This window comes from Ranitomeya imitator, chromosome 3 (genome assembly GCF_032444005.1).
Source record: "Ranitomeya imitator isolate aRanImi1 chromosome 3, aRanImi1.pri, whole genome shotgun sequence".
Lineage (NCBI taxonomy): Eukaryota > Metazoa > Chordata > Amphibia > Anura > Dendrobatidae > Ranitomeya > Ranitomeya imitator.
In genome coordinates, this window is record NC_091284.1 from 711,706,128 (window position 1) to 711,733,124 (window position 26,997).

At 46.9% G+C, this 26,997-nt stretch overlaps 1 protein-coding gene across 3 annotated transcripts in view; it reads left to right on the forward strand.

Moving 5' to 3' along the window:
- Positions 1-226: 226 nt before the first annotated feature.
- VDR (vitamin D receptor) overlaps positions 227-26,997 on the forward strand; it is a 234,675-nt gene continuing 207,904 nt past the window's right edge. Inside the window, exon 1 of one of the 3 annotated variants that reach the window (XM_069758679.1) lies at positions 227-361. The gene's annotated coding sequence lies outside the window, so the exon portion shown is untranslated. Of the gene's footprint in view, positions 382-26,997 lie in introns of all 3 variants that reach the window. The other 2 variants (XM_069758681.1, XM_069758680.1) reach the window with 2 other exon arrangements.

Genomic DNA, 26,997 nt, shown 5'->3' on the forward strand with positions numbered 1-26,997 from the left:
CAGAAAGTTATGGCTCTTGGCAGAAGGGGAAGAAAGTGCAAAAACCCTAAAACTCGGTCCCAGCAGGAAGGGAGAGCCCCCGGTGACTGCGGGTGTTTATGAGTAGTAGCCGCTGTAATTTATGCAGCGCTTGCCGCGCAGTGAAGGGTTAACCCGCGCAGCCCCGCCCCGCCGGTGACAGAGCCGCCTGTGACTGGGGCACGCTCCGTGCTGTCAGCCGCCGCCTCCGCCCACTGCCGGGACATTCCCCTCTCTCCGCCCGGCCGGGGAAACTTGTCACGTCCTTTCGTGTTTTCCCCCAGTTCCTGTGACTGGAAGCTGCGTGTACGGAGAGCGCTGGAGCCGTGGGGTCCGGACACAGGTAATGCACTAACTACAGCGGTGAGTGCGGGGACTGCCTCTGCTCCGGGCACAGACGCGTCACTGACATTCACCTCTCCCTGTGACCACAGCTTGTAGTAACTGGTGCGAGGCAGCATGTATGGCAGGGAGGCGTGTGTGCTGGGAGTAGTAGTGCTCAGCCTGCCAGCTCCTCCATGATACAAGGTGCTGCTGTCACTTCTACAGCCGCTCTGTCACCGGCAACTCAGCCCCGGGACGTCCGCAGTGGGCTCCATTGTGTGACATCTCTTCTGGAGAAATCCCAAAGAGAACTTGTGTCAGGACCTGAGAGCTGCTGCAGGGTACATGGGTGCCATCCCCATCCCCACAGGGGCGCCATCCCCATCCCCACAGGGGCGCCATCCCCATCCCCACAGGGGCGCCATCCCCATCCCCACAGGGGCGCCATCCCCATCCCCACAGGGGCGCCATCCCCATCCCCACAGGGGCGCCATCCCCATCCCCACAGGGGCGCCATCCCCATCCCCACAGGGGCGCCATCCCCATCCCCACAGGGGCGCCATCCTCACAGGGGCGCCATCCCCATCCTCACAGGGGCGCCATCCCCATCCCCACAGGGGCACCATCCCCATCCCCACAGGGGCACCATCCCCATCCCCACAGGGCGCCATCCCCATCCTCACAGGGGCGCCATCCCCATCCCCACAGGGGCGCCATCCCCACAGGGGCGCCATCCCCATCCTCACAGGGGCGCCATCCCCATCCCCACAGGGGCGCCATCCCCATCCCCACAGGGTGCCATCCCCATCCTCACAGGGGTGCCATCCCCATCCCCACAGGGCGCCATCCCCATCCCCACAGGGCGCCATCCCCATCCCCACAGGGGCGCCATCCCCATCCCCACAGGGGCGCCATCCCCATCCCCACAGGGTGCCATCCCCATCCTCACAGGGGCGCCATCCCCATCCCCACAGGGGCACCATCCCCATCCCCACAGGGCGCCATCCCCATCCTCACAGGGGCGCCATCCCCATCCCCACAGGGCGCCATCCCCATCCCCACAGGGCGCCATCCCCATCCCCACAGGGCGCCATCCCCATCCCCACAGGGGCGCCATCCCCATCCCCACAGGGGCGCCATCCCCATCCCCACAGGGGCGCCATCCCCATCCCCACAGGGGCGCCATCCCCATCCCCACAGGGGCGCCATCCCCATCCCCACAGGGTGCCATCCCCATCCTCACAGGGGCGCCATCCCCATCCCCACAGGGGCACCATCCCCATCCCCACAGGGCGCCATCCCCATCCTCACAGGGGCGCCATCCCCACAGGGCGCCATCCCCATCCTCACAGGGGCGCCATCCCCATCCCCACAGGGCGCTATCCCCATCCCCACAGGGCGCCATCCCCACATGGCGCTATCCTCATCCCCACATGGCGCCATCCCCATCCCCACAGGGGCACCATCCCCATCCCCACAGGGTGCCATCCCCATCCTCACAGGGGCGCCATCCCCATCCCCACAGGGGCGCCATCCCCATCCCCACAGGGTGCCATCCCCATCCTCACAGGGGCGCCATCCCCATCCCCACAGGGGCGCCATCCCCATCCTCACAGGGGCGCCATCCCCATCCCCACAGGGCGCCATCCCCATCCTCACAGGGGCGCCATCCCCATCCTCACAGGGGCGCCATCCCCATCCCCACAGGGCGCCATCCCCATCCCCACAGGGCGCCATCCCCATCCTCACAGGGGCGCCATCCCCATCCCCACAGGGTGCCATCCCCATCCCCACAGGGGCGCCATCCCCATCCCCATAGGGGCACCATCCCCATCCCCACAGGGGCGCCATCCCTATCCCCACAGGGGCGCCATCCCCATCCCCACAGGGGCGCCATCCCCATCCCCACAGGGGTGCCATCCCCATCCCCACAGGGGCGCCATCCCCATCCCCATAGGGGCACCATCCCCATCCCCACAGGGGCGCCATCCCCATCCCCACAGGGCGCTATCCCCATCCCCACAGGGCGCCATCCCCACATGGCGCTATCCTCATCCCCACATGGCGCCATCCCCATCCCCACAGGGGCACCATCCCCATCCCCACAGGGGCGCCATCCCCATCCCCACAGGGTGCCATCCCCATCCCCACAGGGGCGCCATCCCCATCCCCATAGGGGCACCATCCCCATCCCCACAGGGGCGCCATCCCCATCCCCACAGGGCGCTATCCCCATCCCCACAGGGCGCCATCCCCACATGGCGCTATCCTCATCCCCACATGGCGCCATCCCCACAGGGGCGCCATCCCCATCCCCACAGGGGCGCCATCCCGATCTGCACTTTGCTCCCCAGAAACATCTCATCTGCCTGACGCGTTTCCATCTATTAGGTTTTTTTGTCCGTTCTTGTGACTTTTTTGTTCTGCTCTGACTTTCTGGAGAATGTAATTCAATGAACATTAGAAGCGGAGATGTCAGAGAAAAGTAGGCAAGTCACCATTCTCACAAATCCTGGGCACCGCCACTGGCAACGTACGGCACTGGGATGTGGCTATACTGTGCCACTAGAAAGTGAGGGGAGCACAGGAGTAGGGAAGGGTATCTGCTCTTCTGGCCTGGGGTCTGGATTTTAGGCATAGACTGGTCTGGAGTCCGGATTTAGCAGTCTGGTCGGAGAAGTGTATTTAGGAATAGTCTTAGCTTGGGTTCTGTATTTACGGGTAGTCTAATCTGGGGGTCTGACCTGGGGGTCTGTCTTTAGGGATAGTCTCGTCTGGGGTTTGTATTTAGGGGTAGTCTTTTCTCGGGGTCTGTATTTAGAGGTAGTCTGATCTGGGGTCTGTATTTACGGGTTGTCTCATGTGGGGGTCTGTATTTAGGGTTAGTCTTATCTGGGGGTCTGATCTGGGGGTATGTATTTAGGGATAGTCTCGTCTGGGGTCTGTATTTAGGGGTAGTCTGACCTGGGGTCTGTTTTTAGGGATAGTCTGTTCTGGGGGTCTGTATTTAGGGATAGTTTGATCTGGGGGTCTGTATTTAGGGATAGTTTGATCTGGGGGGCTGTACTTAGGGGTAGTCTGAGCTGGGGGTCTGTATTTAGGGGTACTCTCGTCGGGTCTGTATTTAGAGGTAATCTCATCAGGAGTGTAGTCTGATCTGGGGGTCGGTATTTAGGGGTAGTCTGATCTGGTGGTCTGTATTTAGGGGTAGTCTGATCTGGGGGTCGGTATTTAGGGGTACTCTCGTCTGGGGTCTGTATTTAGAGGTAATCTCATCAGGAGTGTAGTCTGATCTGGGGGTCTGTATTTAGGGGTAGTCTGATCTGGGGGTGTAAATTTAGGGGTACTCTCGTCTGGGGTCTGTATTTAGAGGTAATCTCATCAGGAGTGTAGTCTGATCTGGGGGTCGGTATTTAGGGGTAGTCTGATCTGGGGGGTCTGTATTTAGGGGTAGTCTGATCTGGGGGTCTGTATTTAGGGGTAGTCTGATCTGGGGGTCTGTATTTAGGGGTAGTCTGATCTGGGGGTCGGTATTTAGGGGTACTCTCATCTGGGGTCTGTATTTAGAGGTAATCTCATCAGGAGTGTAGTCTGATCTGGGGGTCAGTATTTAGGGGTAGTCTGATCTGGGGGTCTGTATTTAGGGGTAGTCTGATCTGGGGGTCTGTATTTAGGGGTACTCTCGTCTGGGGTCTGTATTTAGAGGTAATCTCATCAGGAGTGTAGTCTGATCTGGGGGTCGGTATTTAGGGGTAGTCTGATCTGGGGGTCTGTATTTAGGGGTACTCTCGTCTGGGGTCTGTATTTAGAGGTAATCTCATCAGGAGTGTATTTTGGGGTAGACTGTTCTGGTATCTACATTCAGGGGTTATCTCAGCTGAGGTCTGGATTTTGGGGTAGACTGCTCTGGAGTCTGTATTTTGGGAATAGTCCGGTATGGGAGCCTGCATTTATTATCATGTTCTGGGGGAGGAGTGGTCTGCTTAAGAATTGTCTGTTTTGGGGTCTGTATTTAAGGGTATTCTGCTCTGGAGTATGTTAGGGATAGCCTACCATTGGGTCTACACTATTATAGTCTGATTGGGGTCTTTAGTTAGTATTTTGGTTGAGGCATTTGTGTAGTAGCGGCCTGGTAATCGGTTCTGGGATGGTCAGAGAGGTCTGTGGCTCTAGTTTGTGAATAATCTGGTCAGGGTACAGGCAGGGGGATTGGGTTGTGTTTATTTAGGAATAGTCTGGTCTAGTGTCTGTATTTACTGGGGTTATCCAGTGATTCAGTGAAGATACATTATCACCTATCCACAGGGAAGACAATGACTTATTTTCTGTGGGGCTGCTGGAATAACGGAATAAATTAAGTTGCGGCTGGGCATACACACTGCTGCTCCATACTAAGGCCGGGGTCACACTAGACCGTAATACGGACGAGTGCAATGCGATAAAAAATCGCATAGCACTCGTCCCAATGTTAATCTATGGGGCAGCTCCCATCATCCGATATTTTCTCGGCCGTATTCAGGATCCGAGTGAAATCGCAGCATGCTGCGATTGTCAGCGTTTCGCGGCCGAGAATCGCCAATGAAAGTCTATGGAAGCCCCAAAAATACGGATCACACACGGACCAGCAGTGTGACTTGCGAGGAATACGCAGCGCTGTTAGAGAGAAAAGCCAGCAATTCAGTGCGGTGTACAGTAAAATCACACTGACAGCTTAGAATAGAATAGGTCGAATAAATGTGTACACATAGAATAGGGATATATATATATATATATATATATATATATATGTCAGTGAGACACACATATATATATATATATATATATATATTAATATTTCATCCAGCGCGATATAGCAGAAAGCCGGTAATTTAATTGCCGGCTTCTGCTTTCTCCTTCCTAAAACCCGACATGATATGAGACCTGGTTTACATACAGTAAACCATGTCTTCTCCCCATTTTTTTTGCATATTCCACACTACTAATGTCAGTAGTGTGTCTATGCAAAATTTGGCCGTTCTAGCTATTAAATTAGGGGGTTAAATGGCGGAAAAAATTGGCGTGGGCTCCCGCACAATTTTCTCCGCCAGAGTAGTAAAGCCAGTGACTGAGGGCAGATATTAATAGCCTGGAGAGGGTCCACGGTTATTGGCCCCCCCCTGGCTAAAAACATCTGCCCCCAGCCACCCCAGAAAAGGCACATCTGGAAGCTCCCAGGCTTTCTAGGTAAGTTTTTCCGCCAATTTTTTCCGCCATTTAACCCCTTAATTTAGTAGCTAGAACGGCCAAATTTTGCATAGACACACTACTGACATTAGTAGTGTGGAATCTGCAAAAAAAAAGGAGAGAAGACATGGTTTACTGTATGTAAACCAGGTCTCAAATCATGTCGGGTTTTAGGAAGGAGAAAGCAGAAGCCGGCAATTGAATTACCGGCTTTCTGCTATATCGCGCTGGATGAAATATTAATATATATACATATATGTGTCTACTGACATATATATATATATATATATATATATATATATATATATATATATATATACATATATACATATATATATATATATATATATATATATATATATATATATATATATATATATATATATACAGTATATATGTTTGTTTTTTTTGACACATGGATCCCTTGTATTGGCGTATGTTGGTTTTGCAAGCCTGCGATAAAAACACGCAGTACGGATGCCATACGGATGTCACACGGATCATTTGATGCGAGAAAATCGCACTGTTTTGTAAAAATTTGTGCGATTCTCGTCCGTCAAAAACGGACCGTTTTTTTATATGTTGTGTGTGTCCCCGGCCTAACGGGCATAAAAGTGCCCCGTTTTACCAATTGGTGCAGATCCCAGGGGTTTGACCCCCAACAGTCTATAAGTTATCTTCTCCCAAGGGTCTGTGTTCGGCTACTTCGGTGGCTGGGATCTATATTTGTGTAAGGGGGCTGGTTATGTTCTGGTTTACGGTATTTCTTTTCTGGCATTATGTCTGGAGTTCACCACTCCAGCGTTTTGTTTTTTATTTACCTACTGGCGTGATATCACTAATGTAAGTTCCCTGCCCCTGGCCATATACTTACCAGGCGCTGTCTGCAGCTCTTCCCGGAGCCACTGAAGTCCTGTGTCACCATCTTATGACCGCAACTTCCGACTGACCGGAAGTCGGATATAACGGTCACAAGTCTCGGGTTCATTCCCACTCACGAATAAATTGAACGAATGCAATCCGATTAAAAATCGGATTGCATTCGTACCAATTTAATCCTATGCTATAAGTTTATGGGTGGGTGTGAAACATCGCACTGCACTCAGATATCACCCAAGTGCAGTGCAATTCCCGCTGACGCCGGCAGCAGAGGAGATGGAGAAATGACTTTTTCCGTCTCCTCCACACCTATGCTGCGATTCTCGCAGGCGAGAGGATCGGAGCACAGAGCACTGTCACTTGGCTCACGCTCACAGCAGATCAGGAGCCGAGGTTACTAACAAATAGTCCACAAAAATCATGGACATGTGAATGGCCAAATATATTATAACTGGAACATGTTCTATCCGTGAAAACCGCAGACCACAGAAGTCTGGATAAAGCATTAGGCTGTGTTCACACAGGCCGCTTAGATCAGGGGTCCCCAACTCCAGTCCTCAAGGCCCACCAACAGGTCATGTTTTCAGGATTTCCTTTGCATTGCACAGGTGATGCAATTATTACCTGGGCAAGACTAAGGAAATCCTGAAAACATAACATGTTGGTGGGCCTTGAGGACTGGAGTTGGGGACCCCTGGCTTAGATTATCGGACAAGTCATATCTGTAAATGACAGACTATGCTAGCTGCGTGTGACCGATGTAGGAGTTCCCTGATATAAACATGCATTAGTTTGGTCCGCCATGTGGATCAGACTGGCACATGTTGCAGTTTTTCACTACTTGGAACTAAGGACCGTGTGGAGCATAGCCCATATGCACCGGTATACAAGCTGACATTGGGTGTGTGTGCAATTCATTATGTACATGGACTAAAAATATGTATAAAAGTAGCGTTATATAGCTGCCGAATGCTTGTTCTGCTGAGAGCTACTGGCCTGACTCCCCCGAATGCATATGATTTCAGTGGGTGGGCAATATACTACGTGGGCTGGGCCATATACTACGTGGGCTGGGCCATATACTACGTGGGCTGTGCAATATGCTACGTGGGCTGGGCAATATACTACGTTGGATGGGCAATATACTACGTGGACATGCATATTCTAGAACAGGGGTGTCAAACTGCATTCCTCGAGGGCCTCAAACAGGTCATGTTTTCAGGATTCCCTTGTACTGCACAGGTGATAATTTAATCACCAACTCATTATTTGTGTAGGTGATTAAATTATCACCTGTGCAGTACAAGGAAATCCTGAAAACATGACCTGTTTGCAGCCCTCGAGGAATGCAGTTTGACACCCCTGTTCTAGAATACCTGATGCGTTAGAATCGGGCCACCATCTAGTTCATTATATACATGGACTAAAAATATGTATAAAAGTAGCGTTATATAGCTGTCTGCCGAATGCTTGTTCTGCTGAGGGCTACTGGCCTAACTCCCCCGAATGCATATAATTTCAGTGGGAGAGGGGATTAAGCCGCGGGTCGAAATCTCTGGTAGCAGCCTATTACCTATGGAAACAAATCATTGGCCATCTTGAAAACCAACTTGCCCCATCTTTTTCCTGCCAGTCCGGCTGTATTCACATGATAAGCTTTTGGTGAATTTTTGATGTTGCAGATTTTCTATACTATTTCCATACTCATTAAGTAAAATACGTTACTTGTATTTTTTCGAAAATACGCAGTGTAAAAAGCTCACCAAAAACTCATTGTACAACATAGCCTCCGAGAACCTCGTACACAAAAGTCATCCAGTCCCCTCCAAATCAGTGAGTTTGACTACTTGTATCTAATATGAATGGGCACCTATAGGCATACTGGGGATTTTCTCTAAACAGCCTGGACCTCAGAGAGGTACCGTACTTATGTCTTTATTCACTGATAGCAAGCAAAGATCTTGTAATTTATCCGAAATGTGCTTGTAAAATATATTACAGTTGCAGAATGCTTTGTCGTTATATAATAAGAATGATGTCTGTAGTTTTGTAAACCACTCTAGGTCTCCTGTTGCAACATTTCAGTGCTAATGATGACAGGAAGGCTGTATATGAGTTGGAGAAGTTACCTAGCATCTTTTCTCTAAGCTTTGTATCTGTATTGTACTGGTGCTCTGCTGGGATAGGGCTCACAGAGCTTTTCAGAACATAACTTTAACATTGCCATAAAACCCCATGCACTAAACAGAGGCCAAAAGTGTGCTCTTCTGGCCTACATGCGACTGCATACCATTTGATTTGATTAATTTTCTGGGAAAGGGGAGCAGTCTGTGCTTTACTATATAGAGGGCCACTGCAAAAAAAAACAGATACCATGCGATGTACATTTCTTTACAAGGGGTCCCTATAGTAGACGGATGCCTCGGCATCTATCCTGACTGTACACACTGTTGGATGCATACCGCCTGAGCGTATGTGCCTGATAACAGTGATTTCACAATCGCAGACGGTAAGGACACATCAAGTTGTCAGGTTAAAGGGGTTTTCCCACCAACAAAGTTAATTTAAAGCAACATTTCAAGCAATAGATCTTTGAATAATAATAATAATAATAATAATAATAGTAATTTCCACAATTGGATGTGTTTAAAAAAAATGTTCCTGTGCTGAGATAATCTTATAAATCTGTCCCTGCTGTGTACTGTGTAATTGCTGTGTCTGACCGTAGAGGAACATGGTCTGATCATATCACATCTCCTGGGCAGGGCAGGAAGCAAAAGAGTATACAGACAGGACCGCATGGGATCGCAAATGATTCTGTCTTTCAGGTAAAATATTGCTTAAAAACAGGCAGTGATATGTTTTGCCTCACGTAAAGAATCAGCTGTGATCTTGTGCTGTAATGGCTTTATAATCTCTTTTGCTTCCCCCCTGCCATCCGTGTGCTGCATCAGTGTGACACATACCGGCTTCTGGAAAAAAGCAGTACAGTTTCCTCTGGTTCCCGGCTCCGGGTGCTGAATCAAATTCTCCTCATTGTCGCCTGATCATTCTGTGATCAGCTCGACCTAGCAACGCTGATGAGACTTGTAGTCAGCACCCGCCGTCTGAGTATCGCACCTATTAAAGGCAACCTGTCACCTGAATTTGGCGGGACTGGTTTTGGGTCATATGGGCGGAGTTTTCAGGTGTTTGATTCACCCTTGCCTTACACTGGCGTGTACTACCGAGGACAGAGAATGAACTTCAATCCAATATTGCAGCCAGCATGCAGCCAGCAGGTAAGGAAAGGGTGAATCAAACACCTGAAAACTCCACCCATATGACCCAAAACCAGTCCCGCCAAATTCAGGTGACAGGTTCCCTTTAAGTAAACAAATAAAACGGTGTGGGGGTACCCCTTAATGTTCCTTACCAGCTGAGGGAAAGTAGACAGCTGGGGGCTGGTGTTAATACTAGGAGAAGTGTTCAATAGTCAGAAAGGTTCCCAGCCTATTAATATCATCAGCTCACAGCTGTTTCTGTAAACTTTACTGGTTAGTAAAGGGGGACCCACCAAAAATGAAGTGGGGTCCTCCATATATTTACTAACCAGCAAAGGCTTAACAGACAGCTGTGGGCTGATATTAATTGGCTGGGACACTATTTAACTCAAATATGTACAACAAAAGGGACACAATCTATCCCTATCTCATCTTAAATTTTTCACCTGCCTGGCAGCGGGGTTGGCACCCTAGACCTGTGCACATGGCGCCACCACTTGATGGCTGCTGACCCTTCTCACCCTATTAATTCACTATTGATGTACGGGAAAATGAGATACACACTCCACCTAGCACAGATGTGTTAGGCTGGGTTCACATTACGTTTCCGTAGTCCATTAGACGGACTGCGTTACATTGCGGCATAACGCGGTGTAACGCAGTCCGTTAAAGCTGCCATTAAGCCCTATCTCGGACGCATCACAAGCGCACGCCCAAAATGGGCGAGCGCTAGCGATGTGCCGTCATTGAGTGACGGGCCCTGGGACATGGGCTGCAGCGTTTCCGGGTCCGTCACCGCTAGTGCAGATAGACCATCTGCTAGCTCTATCTGCACTAGCGCGATGACATATCAGCACTTACGTTAACGCAGCCCGTTCAACGCATGTGTTGAAAGGGCTGCTGTTATGCTATGTGAACCTGGCCTTATTAACAAGAAATGGGAGGGGAGAAAGTGATATGACCTGAAAGACTGATGTATCAGATACTGATGCTATCCTCATGTGCCGACAGTCCAACAGCCTATTAAAGGTGTCATATATGGAGGAAATCCCTTATGGTCAGACACTGATGTACAGCTCAGAAGCCTTCCCAATCCAAGTAGGTGAAGGCAGATAAATCTTGTATAATGGGGTGCCCCCTCTATTTTTTTTTAGGTGGAATCAAGGATCTACTATTGATGAGCGAGTATACTCGTTCCCGAGCACGCTTGGGTGACCTCCGAGTATTTATGACTGCTCTGAGATTCAGTTTTCATCGCTGCAGCTGAATGATTTATGGCTACTAGCCAGGCTGAGTACATGTGGGGTTGCCTGGTTGCTAGGGAATCCCCACATGTAATCAAGCAGGCTAGTAGCTGTAAATCATGCAAAACAAAATCACCGAGCAGTCATAAATACTCGGAGGTCACCCGAGCGTGCTCAGGAAAACCCGAGCAACGAGTATACTCGCTCATCACTAATCTTAACTTCCATTACCAAAACACAAACTCTATGCATTTCCCCTTTTAGCATAAGGTTCAACGGCTGTAATAATCTTAGGTAATGTATGCCAAACATAACAGCGATTACTTATATCTTAACAATCCCGCTCGGTGATAGGTGCCATCTGATAAGGACCATTTGATTTTCAAAGAGGAAGTACCCCCATAGTAATCTCAGTAAATTTCATGCCCACTGTGCTTTTTTTACGCTGCATAAGCTGACCTGTAGTGCGGGTTTCAAATCCGCAACATGTCAATTTTGTTTGCGAATACGATGAGTTAGGCTACTTTCACATTTCCGTCTTTTGTGTCACGTCGCAATCCGTCGATTTTTGAAAATGCAGGATCCTGCGTTTTCCCATAGACTTGTATTGCTGACGGATCGTGACGTATGGCCACACGTTGCATCCGGCGTGCACTGGATTGCTTCGGGTTTTGATGGACCGCCGTCACAGAAAAACGTTCAAGGGAACGTTTTTCTGTACGTCACATCCAGTTTTCCCGTCTGCGCAAGCCCGGCAGGAAATGACTCTTTCCTGCCCGGCAAAGCAGACGGAAATGTGAAAGCAAACACTTCCGTCGGTACGTCAAGCCAACGCTTCGTGACGGGCGACTACCGACAGACGTGTGAAAGAAGCCTTAGGTTACATTCCCGTGATGAGCTTTTGGTACATTTTTGACGCAGTGTGTTTTTGCTGTATCAAAAACGCAGCGTCTTACATTTCTAGCAAACTGGATGGGATTGTGCTTCTTCATAACGCTGAGTAAACTGACCTGCAGTGCGAGTTTCAAATCCACAGCATGCCAATTTATCTTGCGGGTACGCTCAGTTTTCTGTGCGGATTTCCTCCATAGACTTACATTAAATGCAGAAAATCCGCACATTAATTTTTAATGCGTTTCCGCCACGAAAACCCATCAAAAACGCTTATAACCCACACCTAACTATAGCATTAAACTTTTATCAAAGCAAAAACACAATAAGTATAAAAAACAAAGCAGCTTTATTTAAAGAAATACACAACAAGCAGACAAAATAACACAGAGTCAAAAATTAGATAAAAAGGCATGTTAAAAAAACATAGAGAACAACGCAAAGAAAAAATGCAAGTAACCTAATTTAAACAATAGGTGCAGAAATTCTGCAGCCTCAAAAACTCACCAAAAGCTCATCATGGGATTATGGCCTTACACGCTGATTTTCTCAATAGATTCCGCATTGGATGCAGAATATCCAAATGTAAAAAATCATTTCTGCTTTGGAATTACACTAAAAATACATGAAATATTGTTAAAGCCAAATACCTGGAAGTACCAAAGTATCAAAAACAAAGCAGCTTTATTAAAAACATGACACACTAAAAAGAGACCAAAAACTAAAGCGTCAAATGCATGATAAAAAGGCATGTAAAAAAAAAAATTCACTCCAAAGAATTTACTTAAATGGAACCTGTCACCCCCAAAATCGAAGACGAGCTAAGCCCACCAGCATCAGGGACTTATCTACAGCATTCTGTAATGCTGTACATAAGCCCCCGATGTAACCTGAAAGATGAGAAAAAGAGGTTAGATTATACTCACCCAGGGGCAGTCCCGTTGCGGTCCAATCCAATGGGTGTCGCGGTCTGGTCCGGGGCCTCCCATCTTCTTACGATGACGTCCTCTTCTTGTATTCACGCTCCGGCGCAGGCATACTTTGTCTGCCCTGTTGAGGGCAGAGCAAAGTACTGCAGTGCGCTGGTGTCGGGAAAGGTCAGAGAGGCCCGGCGCCTGCGCACTGCAGTACTTTGCTCTGCCCTCAACAGGGCAGACAAAGTACGCCTGCGCCGGAGCCGCAGCATGAATACAAGAAGAGGACGTCATCGTAAGAAGATGGGAGGCCCCGGACCGGACCGCGACACCCATCGGATCGGACCGCCCGCCCAGGAGAGTATAATATACCTTCTTTTTCTCATCTTTCAGGATACATCGGGGGCTTATCTACAGTATTACAGAATGCTGTAGATAAGCCCCTGATGCCGGTGGGATTAGCTCACCTTCGATTTTGGGGGTGACAGGTTCCCTTTAACCCCTCTGTGACCTTAGACGTACTATCCCGTCGAGGTGCCCTGGGCTTATCTGACCCTGGACGGGATAGTACGTCATAGCCGATCGGCCGCGCTCACGGGGGGAGCGTGGCCGATCGCGGCCGGGTGTCAGCTGCTTATCGCAGCTGACATCCGGCACTATGTGCCAGGAGCGGTCACGGACCGCCCCCGGCACATTAACCCCCGGCACACCGCGATCAAAGATGATCGCGATGTGCCGGCGGTGCAGGGAAGCACCGCGCAGGGAGGGGGCTCCCTGCGGGCTTCCCTGAGCCCCCCGCAGCAACGCGATGTCATCGCGTTGCTGCGAGGGTCTCCTCACCTCCCTCCCTGCTCGAGCCCCGGATCCAAGATGGCCGCGGATCCGGGTCCTGCAGGGAGGGAGGTGGCTTCACAGAGCCTGCTTAGAGCAGGCACTGTGAAGGCTGCAGCGCTGCATGTCAGATCAGTGATCTGACAGAGTGCTGTGCAAACTGTCAGATCACTGATCTGTGATGTCCCCCCCTGGGACAAAGTAAAAAAGTAAAAAAAAAATTTTCCAAATGTGTAAAAAAAATAAAAAAAAATATTCCAAAATAATGAAAAAAAAAAAATATATTATTCCCATAAATACATTTCTTCATCTAAATAAAAAAAAAAAACAATAAAAGTACACATATTTAGTATCGCCGCGTCCGTAACGACCCGACCTATAAAACTGTCCCACTAGTTAACCCCTTCAGTAAACACCGTAAGAAAAAAAAAAAAAAACGAGGCAAAAAACAACGCTTTATTATCATACCGCCGAACAAAAAGTGGAATAACACGCGATCAAAAGGACAGATATAAATAACCATGGTACCGCTGAAAGCGTCATATTGTCCCGCAAAAAAAGAGCCGCCATACAGCATCATCAGCAAAAAAATAAAAAAGTTATAGTCCTGAGAATAAAGCGATGCAAAAATAATTATTTTTTCTGTAAAATAGTTTTTATCGTATAAAAGCACCAAACCATAAAAAAATGATATAAATGAGGTATCGCTGTAATCGTACTGACCCGAAGAATAAAACTGATTTATCAATTTTACCAAACGCGGAACGGTATAAACGCCTGCCCCAATAGAAATTCATGAATAGCTGGCTTTTGGTCATTCTTCCTCACAAAAATCGGAATAAAAAGCGATAAAAAAAGTCACGTGCCCAAAAATGTTTTCAATAAAAACGTCAACTCGTCCCGCAAAAAACAAGACCTCACATGACTCTGTGGACCAAAATATGGAAAAATTATAGCTCTCAAAATGTGGTATTGCAAAAAATATTTTTTGCAATAAAAAGGGTCTTTCAGTGTGTGACGGCTGCCAATCATAAAAATCCGCTAAAAAACTCGCTATAAAAGTAAATCAAACCCCCCTTCATCACCCCCTTAGTTAGGGAAAAATAAAAAAAAATGTATTTATTTCCATTTTCGGATTAGGGTTAGGGTTAGGGCTAGGGTTAGGGCTAGGGTTAGGGCTAGGGCTAGGGTTAGGGTTAGGGCTAGGGTTAGGGCTAGGGTTAGGGCTAGGGTTAGGGCTAGGGTTAGGGCTAGGGTTAGGGCTAGGGTTAGGGCTAGGGTTAGGGTTGGGGCTACAGTTAGGGTTGGGGCTAAAGTTAGGGTTAGGGTTTAGATTACATTTACAGTTGGGAATAGGGTTGGGATTAGGGTTAGGGGTGTGTCAGGGTTAGAGGTGTGGTTAGGGTTACCGTTGGAATTAGGGTTAGGGGTGTGTTTAGATTAGGGTTTCAGTTATAATTGGGGGGTTTCCACTGTTTCGGCACATCAGGGGCTCTCCAAACACGACATGGCGTCCGATCTCAATTCCAGCCAATTCTGCGTTGAAAAAGTAAAACAGTGCTCCTTCCCTTCCGAGCTCTCCTGTGTGCCCAAACAGGGGTTTACCCCAACATATGGGGTATCAGCGTACTCAGGACAAATTGGACAACAACTTTTGTGGACCAATTTCTCCTGTTACCCTTGGGAAAATACAAAACTGGGGGCTAAAAAATAATTTATGTGGGAAAACAAAAAGATTTTTTATTTTCACGGCTCTGCGTTATAAACTGTAGTGAAACACTTGGGGGTTCAAAGTTCTCACAACACATCTAGATAAGTTCATTGAGGGGTCTAGTTTCCAATATGGGGTCAGTTGTGGGGGGTTTCTACTGTTTAGGTACATTAGGGGCTCTGCAAACGCAATGTGACGCCTGCAGACCAATCCATCTAAGTCTGCATTCCAAATGATGCTCCTTCCCTTCCGAGCCCTCCCATGCGCCCAAACGGTGGTTCCCCCCCACATATCGGGTATCAGCGTACTCAGGACAAATTGGACAACAACATTTAGGGTCCAATTTCTCCTGCTAACCTTGGAAAAATACAAAACTGGGGGCTAAAATATAATTTTTGTGGAAAAAAAAATATTTTTTATTTGCATGGCTCTGCGTTATAAACTGTAGTGAAATACTTGGGGGTTCAAAGCTCTCACAACACATCAAGATGAGTTCCTTAGGGGGTCTACTTTCCAAAATGGTGTCACTTGTGGGGGGTTTCTACTGTTTAGGTACATTAGGGGCTCTGCAAACGCAATGTGACGCCTGCAGACCATTCCATCTAAGTCTGCATTCCAAATGGCGCTCCTTCCCTTCCGAACCCTCCCATGCGCCCAAACGGTGGTTCCCCCCCACATATGGGGTATCAGCGTACTCAGGACAAATTGGACAACAACTTTTGGGGTCCAATTTCTCCTGTTACCCTAGGGAAAATACAAAACTGGGGGCTAAAAAATAATTTTTGTGGGAAAAAAATTTTGTTTTATTTTTATGGCTCTGCATTATAAACTTCTGTGAAGCCCTTGGTGGGTCAAAGTGCTCACCACACATCCAGATAAGTTCCTTAGGGGGTCTACTTTCCAAAATGGTGTCACTTGTGGGGGGTTTCAATGTTTAGGCACATCAGTGGCTCTCCAAACGCAACATGGCGTCCCATCTCAATTCCTGTCAATTTTGCATTGAAAAGTCAAACGGCGCTCCTTCCCTTCCGAGCTCTCCCATGCGCCCAAACAGTGGTTTACTGCCACATATGGGGTATCAGCGTACTCGGGACAAATTGGACAACAACTTTTGAGGTCCAATTTCTTCTCTTACCCTTGGAAAAATAAAAAATTGGGGGCAAAAATATAATTTTTGTGAAAAAATATGATTTTTTATTTTTACGGTTCTGCATTATAAACTTCTGTGAAGCACTTGGTGGGTCAAAGTGCTCACCACACCTCTAGATAAGTTCCTTAGGGGGTCTACTTTCCAAAATGGTGTCACTTGTGGGGGGTTTCAATGTTTAGGCACATCAGTGGCTCTCCAAACGCAACATGGCGTCCCATCTCAATTCCTGTCAATTTTGCATTGAAAAGTCAAATAGCGCTCCTTCCCTTCCGAGCTCTCCCATGCGCCCAAACAGTGGTTTACTGCCACATATGGGGTATCAGCGTACTCAGGACAAATTGGACAACAACTTTTTGGGTCCAATTTCTCCTGTTACCCTTGGTAAAATAAAACAAATTGGAGCTGAAGTAAATTTTTTGTGTAAAAAAGTTAAATGTTCATTTTTATTTAAACATTCCAAAAATTCCTATTAAACACCTGAAGGGTTAATAAACTTCTTGAATGTGGTTTTGAGCACCTTGAGGGGTGCAGTTTTTAGAATGGTGTCACACTTGGGCATTTTCTATCATATAGACCCCTCAAAATGACTTCAAATGAGACGTGGTCCCTAAAAAAAAATGGTGTTGTAAAAATGAGAAATTGCTGGTCAACTTTTAACCCTTATAACTCCCTAACAAAAAAAAAAATTGGTTCCAAAATTATGCTGATGTAAAGGAGACATGTGGGAAATGTTACTTATTAAGTATTTTGTGTGACATATCTCTGTGATTTAATTGCATAAAAATTCAAAGTTTGAAAATTGCGAAATTTTCAAAATTTTCGCCAAATTTCCGTTTTTTTCACAAATAAACGCAGGTACTATCAAAGACATTTTACCACTATCATGAAGTACAATATGTCACGAGAAAACAATGTCAGAATCACCAGGATCCGTTGAAGCGTTTCGGAGTTATAACCTCATAAAGGGACAGTGGTCAGAATTGTAAAAATTGGCCTGGTCATTAACGTGCAAACCACCCTTGGGGGTAAAGGGGTTAATGGGTGCAGAAATGGTGCAGAATATCTGCAATATCAAAAATTCACCAAACGCTCATCGTGGAAGTAATATAGGGTTGCAGAGTTCATAGATGATTATATATTTTAAAACATGTAGAACAATTAATTTACTCCATATTATGCCTTGTCTCTGCTTTTTTTGTGTAAATATTTGTGTTATTTCAGATACCGTATATACTTGTGTATGTCGACCCGAGTATATGCCGAGGCACCTAATTTTGCCTCGAAAAACTGAGAAAACGTATTGACTCGAGTATAAGCCGGATGTGCATTGTCCCGTATTTCCTATTCTGGAATGCATGGTTCCTCATCCCCATCCTTGTCTGCATGGCTCCTTATTCCCATTCTTATCTGCATTATTATTATTATAGCGCCATTTATTCCATAGTTCTTTACATGTGAGGAGGGGTATACATAATTAAAGACAAGTACAATAATCTTCATCAATACAAGTCAGGACTGGTACATAAGGAGGGAAGACCCTGCCCGCGTGGGCTCACAGTCTGCATAGCTCCTTATTCCCATCCTTGTCTGCATGGCTCCTTATTACCATCCTTATTCCCATCTTTGTATGCATGGCCCCTTATTCCTATCCTTGTCTGCATGGCTCCTTATTCCCATTCTTGTATGCATGGCCCCTTATTCCCATCCTTGTCTGCATGGGCTCCTTATCCCCATCCTTGTCTGCATGGGCTCCTTATCCCCATCCTTGTCTGCATGGCTCCTTATTACCATCCTTGTCTGCATGGCTCCTTATTACCATCCTTGTCTGCATGGCTCCTTATTCCCATCCTTGTATGCATGGCCCCTTATTCCCATCCTTATTCCCATCCTTGTCTGCATGGCTCCTTATTCCCATCCTTGTCTGCATGGCTCCTTATTCCCATCCTTGTCTGCATGGCTCCTTATTCCCATCCTTGTCTGCATGGCTTTTTATTCCCATCCTTGTATGCATGGCTCCTTATTCCCATCCTTGTATGCATGGCCCCTTATTCCCATCCTTGTCTGCATGGCTCCTTATTCCCATCCTTGTCTGCATGACTACTTATTCCCATCCTTGTATGCATGGCTCCTTATTCCTATCCTTGTATGCATGGCTCCTTATTACCATCCTTATTCCCATCTTTGTATGCATGGCCCCTTATTCCTATCCTTGTCTGCATGGCTCCTTATTCCCATTCTTGTATGCATGGCCCCTTATTCCCATCCTTGTCTGCATGGGCTCCTTATCCCCATCCTTGTCTGCATGGGCTCCTTATCCCCATCCTTGTCTGCATGGCTCCTTATTACCATCCTTGTCTGCATGGCTCCTTATTACCATCCTTGTATGCATGGCTCCTTATTCCCATCCTTGTATGCATGGCCCCTTATTCCCATCCTTATTCCCATCCTTGTCTGCATGGCTCCTTATTCCCATCCTTGTCCCCATGGCTTTTTATTCCCATCCTTGTATGCATGGCTCCTTATTCCCATCCTTGTATGCATGGCCCCTTATTCCCATCCTTGTCTGCATGGCCCCTTATTCCCATCCTTGTCTGCATGGCTCCTTATTCCCATCCTTGTCTGCATGACTACTTATTCCCATCCTTGTATGCATGGCTCCTTATTCCTATCCTTGTATGCATGGCCCCTTATTCCCATCCTTATTCCCATCCTTGTCTGCATGACTCCTTATTCCCATCCTTGTCTGCATGGCCCCTTATTCCCATCCCTGTCTACATGGCTTCTTAATTCCCATCCCTGTCTGCATGGCTTCTTAATTGCCATCCTTGTATGCATGGCTCCTTATTCCCATCCTTGTCTGCATGGCTCCTTATTCCCATCCTTGTCTGCATGGCTCCTTATTCCCATCCTTGTCTGCATGGCTTCCTATTCCCATCCCTGTATGCATGGCTCCTTATTCCCATCCTTGTATGCATGGCTCCTTATTTCCATTCTTATTCTCATGCTTGTCTGCATGGCTCCTTATTCCCATCCTTGTCTGCATGGCTCTTTATTCCCATCCTTGTCTGCATGGCTCCTTATTCCCATCCTTGTCTGCATGACTCCTTATTCCTATCCTTGTCTGCATGGCTCCTTATTCCCATCGTTGTATGCATGGCTCCTTATCCCCATCCTTGTATGCATGGCTCCTTATTCCCATCCTTATTCCCATCCTTGTATATGCATGGCTCCTTATTCCCATCCTTGTATGCATGGCTCCTTATTCCCATCCTTGTATGCATGGCTCCTTATCCCCATCCTTGTATGCATGGCTCCTTATTCCCATCATTATTCCCATCCTTGTATGCATGGCTCCTTATCCCCATCCTTGTATGCATGGCTCCTTATTCCCATCCTTGTCTGCATGGCTCCTTATTCCCATCCTTGTCTACATGGTTCCTCATCCCCATCCTTGTATGTATGTCCCCCATTAGAAAAGCATAAAAAAACCTAAAATATCCTACTTACCTTCCCTGCACACCCTCGAAAGCATCTCGATCCGGTGCCAGCAGCTCCTGCGGCCGGGCCATCACGTGTCCCCGCTCATTAAGGTAATAAATACTCAGCTCTCTCCACGCCTATGAGAGAGAGAGAGGTGGATATTCATTACCTTAATAAGCGGGCACCCATGATCGCCCGGCAGCTGCTGGAAGCCGGCGGCTGTAACTGTACGCACGCTATAAGAGAAATGAATATTCATTGCCAGTGCAGTGAATATTAATTTATCTTTAGCAGCTGGCACAGGCTCTTGCCTCCTGTCACCCGCTGCTCCGCCACTCTCCCTCTCCCGCCGTGGTCTGGGACAATGTCTCGTGTATAAGCCGAGGGGGGTATTTTCAGCCCCAAAAATGTGCTGAAAAACTCGGCTTATACACGAGTATATGTAGAACTTTGCGATACCATGCCTGATGAAGAGACCTAAGAAGTCTCAGAAGCTAGATTTGTTACACCATTTATTTTATTTTTGTTAGGTACAATAACTACAAGATTATTATTGTGTTTTTCCCACTGAGAGCAATCTTTTTTCAACTGGCTAACACGGCACCAAACATTTTTTTTTCTTTTAATTAATTTACCGTTGCTCTTAGAAGTACAAATACTTCTCAGTAGAAACAAACTTTAAAAGTACGGTACATCGTCTTTAAAATAGTAAATGCATCATACGATGTTTGTGCACTTTCAGAATACCGTATAATGTAGCTAAAATCAACTTACTGCCACTTGTGGTTAATGATGATAACTTTGAAATGAGAGCTATGCTTTGGAGACTCACTCACTCTATTTCTATACATTGACTTTTAAATGAAGACATAAGTGAAACGTTCCTATTATCTGCTTTCAGCTTTTGTAAGAGAAATACAGAAAGTTTAGAAAACTTCTGTTTGAAAAAAAGTCTATAGACTTATGTTAATGTACAGTCAAAATTCGTAATCTCTTATGATTTCTTCTACTTCCTACTCTGAATGTACAACATGTGCACAATTATTATGCAATACTTATTTTTGTTGATTAATTTTATTATTGAACAACTATAGCGTTGTCGGTCAATCCAAAAGATTAATAAACTTGAATATTTAGAAAGTAAAAGTGGACAACTGGACCAAAATTCTCAGACAGCCCCAAATTTTCCCTGTGTTGTATTGAAAACAGTTTTGAGATCTTTATTATTTAGCGGGTTGTTTTCTGATTTGGCATCTGTGAGGGTGGTTTCTATTTAGTAGTTCATTTTTCTGGTCTTTGGTATGCATGCCAGTCCTGGACAACTACGTTTAATGAGCAGGTGATGACTAATTGCAGCTTTCAGACTGATTCTCCTTAATATGCATGGATTAACACAGCATTCAGATATGCCAAAAGCAATAAAACTGACCAATTTACTTTATCTTAAAGGGATTCTCCTGGAATGTGATAAAAATGGCCCTCCTCACATTTCAAACTGCAACCCATCCTGTCTCATGTCAGGACGGGTTGCAGACTGAAGAAACACAGCTAGAGAAATGTGACAACTGTCAGAGGATCAAAAATATGTCATTCAGCCACTGAGCAGGGCTGTGACATCTCCTTACTGACTGAGCACAGACGAGAGTTTTTTCTCTAGTCTTAGTCCTTCTGTATGGTCACTCGCACCTCTATGACTGAAAGCCTGCGGCTGCCGGGAGGAATAAAGTTACCGTATATACTCGATTATAAGCCGACCTGAGTATAAGCCGACCCCCCCCTAATTTTGCAACAAAAAACTGGGAAAACTTATTGATTCGACTATAAGCATTGGGTGGAAAATGCAGCAGCTACCGGTAAATGTCAAAAATAAATACAGATACCAATAAAAGTAAAATTAATTGAGACATCAGTAAGTTGTGTTTTTGAATATCCATATTGAATCAGGAGCCCCATAAGATGCTCCATACAAAATAGGCCCCATATAATGCTCCATACTGTTCATTATGGCCCCATAAGATGCTCCATACAAAATAGGCCCCATATAATGTTCCATTCAGTTCGTTATGGCCCCATGTAATGCTCCATGTAATGCTCCATGCAGTTCATTATGGCCCCATAAATGCCCCATATAATGCTCCATGCAGTTCTTTATGGCCCCATAGATGCCCCATATAATGCTCCATGCAGTTTTGTCCCCATAGATGCTCCATATAATGCTCCATGCAGTTATGGCCCCATAGATGCTCCATATAATGCTCCATATAATGCTCCATGCAGTTCTTTATGGCCCCATATAATGCTCCATGCAGTTCTTAATGGCCCTATAGATGCCCCATATAATGCTCCATGCAGTTCATTATGGCCTCATAGATTCTCCATATAACATTGTGCCACATGTAATGCTGCTGCTGCACTAAAAAAAAAATAAAAAAAAAATGACATACTCACCTCTCATTTCTGCCTGCTGCTCCTCAGCGTCCCCTCTCTCCACACTGACTGTTCAGGCCGAGGGTGGCACACACACTAATACCTCATTGCGCCCTCTGACCTGAATAGTCAGTGCAGAGGACGCGGAAGACGGAGCGTCGGTGGAACGTGGAAAGGTGAATATGACATACTCACCTGCTCCCGGCGCGGTCCCTGCATGTTCCACGTCTTCGGGAGCGGCAGCTTCTTCCTGTAGTGATCGGTCACGTAGCACCGCTCATTACAGTAATGAATATCCGGCTCCACCCCTATGGGAGTGGAGTCCATATTCATAACTTTAATGAGCGGTACCAGTGACCGCTGAACAGAGGAAGAAGCTGCCGCTCCCAAAGACGTGGGACATGCGGGGACCGCGTCAGGAGCGCTGGGAGCAGGTGAGTATTTGACAGGCGTCGCTCCCCCTTACCCGCCGACCATGACTCGAGTATAAGCCGAGAGGGGCACTTTCAGCCCATTTTTTTGGGCTGAAAATCTCGGCTTATACTCGAGTATATACGGTAATTTCCTCTATGTAGCCAGGCATTCATTAATGGTGCCGGACAGCTTCAGAACACTATTAAGCTCCAGATTAATTACATATCTGCAGGTTAATATCATACTTTTACAAGACAGGTGAACTTTAATTCTTGGAGAGAGTATAGAACAAAATAAAAACCAGCGGCAGAGCCATCACAACAGCGATAGGGAAGACGACTAAAGGAACCGTCACACTCAGCAACTTTGCAACGAGAACGACAACAATCCGTGACGTTGCAGCGTCCTGGATAGCGATCTCGTTGTGTTTGACACGCAGCAGCGATCTGGATCCCGCTGTGCCATCGCTGGTCGGAGCTAGAAGTCCAGAACCTTATTTCGTCGTGAGGTTGGCGTGTATCGTCATGTTTGACAGCAAAAGCAACGATGCCTGCAACGTTTTACATGGAGCTAATAACCAGCGAGAACGATAAGTGAGTCGCCGTTACGTCACTGGATCGCTTATTGCATTATTCAGAACCGCATAACAGAACAGAGGTCTACCTTATTGCAGACCCTTCTAACTGCACAAAACCTGCAGAGAAAAACCCCCTTTATACGCTCCTCCAATCCTCCTTAAACATTACAAAGAGCCCAACTTTATACACTCATCATATTCCACCACAGGCAGCCCCCAGCATTGCAGTTCCCCCATATACTACTATAGGCATCCTTCAACATTGTACACCCCCCAAATTCAAAGACACGTATATCGCCCCCAGCATCTCCTCCTTCAGGTTCCACTCCAAGCATCCCCCAAGCATTGCACCCCCCCCCCCCCCCACCCAAGTCTCCCCACAGGGGTGCGCCCAGAACAGCACAGCCCCCAAAATCTTACCATTGCATGCACCGCAAATCCCACCACTGGGAACCCTGTTATGTTTGCTAATGACAGGTGTTATGAAGGCAATCCAGAAACAGTGTGTTTGGCGATCAGAGCGCACACAGTGATCTGACAAATACCCAAAAATACAAGAACGAGCTCTGAGACGTGGAAACTCTGTAGACTGCACACCTGATCCTATCCTAAACACAACTAAAAGCGGCTGTGGATTGCGCCTAACAACTACCTAGGCAACTCGGCACAGCCTAAGAAACTAGCTAGCCTGAAGATAGAAAAATAGGCCTGACTTGCCCCAGAGAAATTCCCCAAAGGAAAAGGCAGCCCCCCACATATAATGACTGTGAGTAAGATGAAAAGACAAAACGTAGGGATGAAATAGATTCAGCAAAGTGGGGCCCGATATTCTAGGACAGAGCGAGGACAGTAAAGCGAACTTTGCAGTCTACAAAAAACCCTAAAGCAAAACCACGCAAAGGGGGCAAAAAAAACCCACCGTGCCGAACTAACGGCACGGCGGTACACCCTTTGCGTCTCAGAGCTTCCAGCAAAACAAAAGACAAGCTGGACAGAAAAAAAGCAACAAAAAAGCAAAAAGCACTTAGCTATACAGAGCAGCAGGTCACAGGAACAATCAGGAGAAGCTCAGATCCAACACTGAAACATTGACAAGGAGCAAGGATAGCAGCATCAGGCGGAGTTAAGTAATGAAGCAGTTAACGAGCTCACCAGAACACCTGAGGGAGGAAGCTCAGAAGCTGCAGTACCACTTGTGACCACAGGAGTGAATTCAGCCACAGAATTCACAACAGTACCCCCCCCTTGAGGAGGGGTCACCGAACCCTCACCAGAGCCCCCAGGCCGACCAGGATGAGCCGCATGAAAGGCACGAACAAGATCGGAAGCATGAACATCAGAGGCAAAAACCCAGGAATTATCTTCCTGAGCATAACCCTTCCATTTAACCAGATACTGGAGTTTCCGTCTAGAAACACGAGAATCCAAAATCTTCTCCACAATATACTCCAATTCCCCCTCCACCAAAACCGGGGCAGGAGGCTCAACAGATGGAACCATAGGTGCCACGTATCTCCGCAACAACGACCTATGGAATACATTATGTATGGAAAAGGAGTCTGGGAGGGTCAAACGAAAAGACACAGGATTGAGAACCTCAGAAATCCTATACGGACCAATAAAACGAGGTTTAAATTTAGGAGAGGAAACCTTCATAGGAATATGACGAGAAGATAACCAAACCAGATCCCCAACACGAAGTCGGGGACCCACACGGCGTCTGCGATTAGCGAAAAGTTGAGCTTTCTCCTGGGACAAGATCAAATTGTCCACTACCTGAGTCCAGATCTGCTGCAACCTATCCACCACAGAATCCACACCAGGACAGTCCGAAGACTCAACCTGTCCTGAAGAGAAACGAGGATGGAACCCAGAATTGCAAAAAAATCGAGAAACCAAGGTAGCCGAGCTGGCCCGATTATTAAGGGCGAACTCAGCCAACGGCAAAAAGGACACCCAATCATCCTGATCTGCAGAAACAAAATATCTCAGATATGTTTCCAAGGTCTGATTGGTTCGTTCGGTCTGGCCATTAGTCTGAGGATGGAAAGCCGAGGAAAAGGATAGGTCAATGCCCATCCTACCACAAAAGGCTCGCCAAAACCTTGAAACAAACTGGGAACCTCTGTCAGAAACAATATTCTAAGGAATGCCATGCAACCGAACCACATGCTGAAAGAACAAAGGTACCAAATCAGAGGAGGAAGGCAATTTAGCCAAGGGCACCAGATGGACCATTTTAGAAAAGCGATCACAGACCACCCAAATGACTGACATCTTTTGAGAAACGGGAAGGTCAGAAATGAAATCCATCGAAATATGTGTCCAAGGCCTCTTTGGGACCGGCAAGGGCAAAAGCAACCCACTGGCACGAGAACAGCAGGGCTTAGCCCTAGCACAAATCCCACAGGACTGCACAAAAGTACGTACATCCCGTGACAGAGATGGCCACCAGAAGGATCTAGCCACTAACTCTGTGGTACCAAAGATTCCAGGATGACCAGCCAACACCGAACAATGAAGTTCAGAGATAAGTTTATTAGTTCACCTATCAGGGACGAACAGTTTCTCTGCTGGACAACGATCAGGTTTATTCGCCTGAAATTTTTGCAGCACCCGCCGCAAATCAGGGGAGATGGCAGACACAATGACTCCTTCCTTGAGGATACCCGCTGGCTCAGATAAACCCGGAGAGTCGGGCACAAAACTCCTAGACAGAGCATCCGCCTTCACATTTTTAGAGCCCGGAAGGTACGAAATCACAAAGTCGAAGTGGGCAAAAAATAACGACCAACGGGCCTGTCTAGGATTCAAGCGCTTGGCAGACTCGAGATAAGTCAAGTTCTTATGATCAGTCAATACCACCACGCGATGCTTAGCTCCTTCAAGCCAATGACGCCACTCCTCGAATGCCCACTTCATGGCCAGCAACTCTCGATTGCCCACATCATAATTACGCTCAGCGGGCGAAAACTTCCTGGAAAAGAAAGCACATGGTTTCATCACTGAGCAATCAGAACCTCTCTGTGACAAAACCGCCCCTGCTCCAATCTCAGAAGCATCAACCTCGACCTGGAACGGAAGAGAAACATCTGGTTGACACAACACAGGGGCAGAACAAAAACGACGCTTCAACTCCTGAAAAGCTTCCACAGCAGCAGAAGACCAATTAACCAAATCAGCACCCTTCTTGGTCAAATCGGTCAATGGTTTGGCAATGCTAGAAAAATTACAGATGGAGCGACGATAAAAATTAGCAAAGCCCAGGAACTTTTGCAGACTTTTCAGAGATGTCGGCTGAATCCAATCCTGGATGGCTTGGACCTTAACTGGATCCATCTCGATAGTAGAAGGGGTAAAGATGAACCCCAAAAATGAAACTTTCTGCACACCGAAGAGACACTTTGATCCCTTCACAAACAAAGAGTTAGCACGCAGGACCTGAAAAACCATTCTGACCTGCTTCACATGAGACTCCCAATCATCTGAGAAGATCAAAATGTCATCCAAGTAAACAATCAGGAATTTATCCAGATACTCACGGAAGATGTCATGCATAAAAGACTGAAACACAGATGGAGCATTGGCAAGTCCGAACGGCATCACTAGATACTCAAAATGACCCTCGGGCGTATTGAATGCAGTTTTCCA